The sequence below is a fragment of the Nematolebias whitei genome, chromosome 5, assembly GCF_014905685.2.
Source record: "Nematolebias whitei isolate Nwh7 chromosome 5, NemWhi1, whole genome shotgun sequence".
NCBI classification, from domain to species: Eukaryota; Metazoa; Chordata; class Actinopteri; order Cyprinodontiformes; family Rivulidae; genus Nematolebias; species Nematolebias whitei.
Genome location: NC_056502.1, coordinates 31,357,859 through 31,362,263, shown reverse-complemented (window position 1 = coordinate 31,362,263; position 4,405 = coordinate 31,357,859). Strand labels below are relative to the sequence as shown.

At 50.9% G+C, this 4,405-nt stretch overlaps 1 protein-coding gene across 1 annotated transcript in view; it reads left to right on the top strand.

The window, feature by feature from the left end:
* The window catches only part of LOC119410369 (serine/threonine-protein kinase ULK4-like), an 8,958-nt gene that overhangs the window by 4,095 nt on the left and 458 nt on the right, over positions 1-4,405 (top strand). The window lies entirely within an intron of this gene.

Genomic DNA, 4,405 nt, shown 5'->3' with positions numbered 1-4,405 from the left:
TGATCGAGCTTCTCACCCTGTCTCTAAGGGAGAGCCCAGACACCCTGCGGAGAAAACTCATTTCGGCTGCTTGTATCCGAGATCTCATTCTTTCGGTCACAACCCAAAGCTCGTGACCATAGATGAGGGTGGGAACGTAGATCGATCGGTAAATTGAGAGCTTCGCCTTTTGACTCAGCTCTCTCTTCACCACGACAGACCTGTACAGCGCCCGCTTCACTGCAGACGCTGCACCTATCCGCCTATCGATCTCACGCTCCATTTTTCCCTCATTCGTGAACAAGACCCCAAGATACTTGAACTCCTCCACTTGGGGTAGGACCTCCTCCCTGACCCGGAGAGGGCACTCTACCCTTTTCCGGCTCAAGACCATGGCCTCGGATTTGGAGGGACTGATCTTCATCCCGGCCGCATCGCATTCGGCTGCGAACCGCTCCAGCGAAAGCTGTAGATCACGATCTGATGAAGCCAATAAGACCACATCATCTGCAAAAAGCAGAGATGCAATCCTAAGGCCACCAAAACGCATCCCCTCAACACCTTGGCTGCACCTAGAAATTCTGTCCATAAAAGTTATGAACAGAATCGGTGACAAAGGGCAACCTTGGCGGAGTCCAACTCTCACCGGGAACAAGCCCGACTTACTGCCGGCAATGCGGACCAGGCTCTGACACCGGTCATACAGGGACCTAACAGCCTGTATCAAAGGGCCCGGTACCCCATACTCCCAGAGTACCCCCCACAGGGCCCCCCGAGGGACGCGGTCGAACGCCTTCTCCAAGTCCACAAAGCACATGTAGACTGGTTGGGCAAACTCCCACGCACCCTCCAGGACCCTGCTGAGAGTGTAGAGCTGGTCCAGTGTTCCACGGCCAGGACGAAAACCGCACTGTTCCTCCTGAATCCGAGGTTCGACTATCCGACGGACCCTCCCCTCCAGAACCCCCGAATAGACCTTACCAGGGAGGCTTAAGAGCGTGATTCCCCTGTAGTTGGAACACACTCTAAGGTCCCCCTTTTTGAATAGGGGGACCACCACCCCGGTCTGCCAATCCAGGGGAACTTCCCCCGATGTCCACGCAATATTGCAGAGTCGCGTAAGCCAACACAACCCTACAACATCCAGAGCCTTAAGGAACTCCGGGCGAATCTCATCCACCCCTGGGGCCCTGCCACCGAGGAGCTTTTTAACCACCTCGGTGACCTCGGCACCAGAGATTGGAGGGCCCGACCCAGAGTCCCCAGGCTCCGCTTCCTCAGTGGAAGACGTGCTGGTGGGATTGAGGAGGTCTTCAAATTATTCCGCCCACCGACCCACAACATCCCGAGTTGAGGTCAGCAGCACACCACTCCCACTATAAACAGTGTTGGTGGCGTACCGCTTTCCCCCCCCCTGAGACGCCGGATGGTGGACCAGAATCGTCTCGAAGCCGTGCGGAAGTCGTTCTCCATGGCCTCTCCGAACTCCTCCCATGCCCGAGTTTTTGCCTCAGCAACCACCCGAGCCGCATGTTGCTTGGACTGCCGGTACCCATCAGCTGCTTCTGGGGTCCCACAGGCCAAAAAGGCCCGATAGGACTCCTTCTTCAGCCTGACAGCATCCCTCACCGACGGTGTCCACCATCGGGTTCGAGGGTTGCCGCCGCGACAGGCACCGACAACCTTGCGGCCGCACCTCTGGTAAGCCTCCTCGACAATAGAGGCACGAAACATGGTCCACTCAGACTCAATGTCCCCCACCTCCCTCGGAACATGTTCAAAGTTCTCCCGGAGGTGGGAGTTGAAAGTCTGTCTCACAGGAGACTCTGCCAGACGTTCCCAGCAAACTCTCACAATATGTTTGGGTCTGCCAGGTCTGACCGGCATCCTCCCCCACCATCGGAGCCAACTCACCACCAGGTAGTGATCAGTTGACTGCTCCGCCCCTCTCTTCACCCGAGTGTCCAAGACATGTGGCCGCAGATCAGATGAGACGATGACAAAGTCGATCATCGAACTGCGGCCTAGGGTGTCCTGGTGCCAAGAGCACATATGGACACCCTTATGCTTGAACAAGGTGTTCGTTATTGACAATCCATGACGAGCACAGAAGTCCAACAACAGAACACCACTCTGGTTCAGATCAGTGGGGCCGTTCCTCCCAACCACACCCCTCCAGGTCTCACTGTCATTGCCCAAATGAGCATTGAAGTCCCCCAGCAGAACAAGGGAGTCCCAAGAAGGTCCACTTTCCAGTACCCCCTCCAAGGACTCCAGAAAGGGTGGATAATCTGAACTGCCATTTGGTGCATAAGCACAAACGACAGTCAGAACCCGTCCCCCCACACGTAGGCGGAGGGAGGCCACCCTCTCATTCACCGGGGTGAACCCCAAAACACAGGCACCAAGTTAGGGGGCAATAAGTACGCCCACACCTGCTCGGCGCCTCTCACCAGGGGCAACTCCAGAGTGGAAGAGTGTCCAGCCCCTCTCAAGGAAACTGGTTCCAGAGCCCGAGTTATGCGTAGAGGTGAGTCCGACTATTTCTAGCCGGAACCTCTCAGCCTCACACACCAGCTCAGGCTCCTTCCCCACCAGTGAGGTGACATTCCACGTCCCAATAGCCAGCTTCTGTAGCTGAGGATCAGACCGCCAGGGTCCCCGCCCTCGGCCACCACCCATCCCACATTGCATCCGACCCCTTTGGCCCCTCCCACAGGTGGTGAACCCATGGGAAGGGGGACCCACGTCTCCTCTTCGGGCTGTGCCCGGCCGAGCTCCATGGGTAAAAGCCCGGCCACCAGGCGCTCACCCGTGTGCCCCACCTCCAGGCCTGGCTCCAGAGTGGGGCCCCGGTGACCCACGTCCGGGCAAGGGAACATTAGGTCCGTTTTTTTTTTCTCATCAAAGGGGTTTTTGGGCTGCACTTTGTCAAAATAGAACTTTTTTGTCTTAATTCCACTCGCCGTGTTTGGAGGACGAAGAATGATGAGTACTATCCCAAAAACACCATTCCTACTGTGAAGCATGGGGGTAGAAGCATCATGCATTGGGGGTGTTTTTCTGCACATAGGACAGGACTACTGCATTGTATTAAGAATGACTGGGGCCATGTATTGCGAGATTTTGGGGAACAACCTCCTTCCCTCAGTTAGAGCATTCGTAGAAAATGGGTCGTGGCTGGATCTTCCAACATGGCAAAGGCCCGAAGCACACAGCCAGGATAACCAAGGAGTGGCGCCATAAGAAGCATATCAAGGTTCTGAAGTGGCCTAGCCAGTCTCCAGACCTAAACCCTATAGAAAATCTTTGGAGGGAGCTCAAACTCCGTGTTTCTCAGCGACAGCCCAGAAACCTGGCTGATCTAGAGAAGATCTGTGTGGAGGAATGGGCCAAAATCTCTGCTGCAGTGTGTGCACACCTGGTCAAAAACTACAGGAAACATTTGACCTCTGTAACTGCAAACAAAGGCTACTGTACCAAATTTTAACATTGATTTTCACAGGTGTTCAAATACTTATTTGCAGCAGTAACACACAAATAAATTATAAAAAAATCTTACATTGTGATTTCCAGATTTTTTTTTTTAGATTGTTTCTCACAGTGGACATGCACCTAAGATGAAAATTTCAGACCCCTCCATGATTTCTAAGTGGGAGAAATTGCAAACTGGTCCATAATGGCAAAACAAAGAAGTGGTTTTATAACTGAGTTCTATAACTGTTTTTGGATTTGACTTAGACTTGTATCTTCTATTTGATTCAGCGACAAATTAATCATCATTTTCTTTTTTATATTATTTTGGAGTTACTTCACTGAACTTTTTTTCTCCCTTTTAACTGTGTTAATCTGGAGTATTTTTTCAGGATTATAACTTCAAATCAAATTTCAAATCCAATTCAGAAAGCTGTGCACCTTTTGGCTGGGGGTGGGAGGTGTCTGTTTCTCTGATTTATTAGACTGGACTGTTTTTCAAGAGAGACAACCCCATTGGGCAGGAAGGAGAAAAAGGCAAAGACTTTGTAGACACACACAAAAAAAAGAACTTGTTTTATTTATTTTTTTCACAGAAAATGTTACACAATTTGTAAAAATGATCAGGAACTTAATGTCTACCTAACTAATATTTTTGCTCAGGAGCTGCCACTGCTGACCACCCTGATCATTTGAGAAAACTATGCTGTCAGGTTTTTATATTTTTGAAAATTACAGTTTCCTCAAATGTTTGTGTTGGCCGAAGTCTATGGTGGCCAAGGCCACCATTGGCCACCCCCTGGCTCCATCATTGCACCTGGTCGTGGACAAAATTGCTCCCTCCACTCGCCAGAATCTGTCACTCTTCACGCCTCGAACAAGCAAAAAAATAAATAAATATATACATATATATATATATATATATATATATATATATATATATATATATATA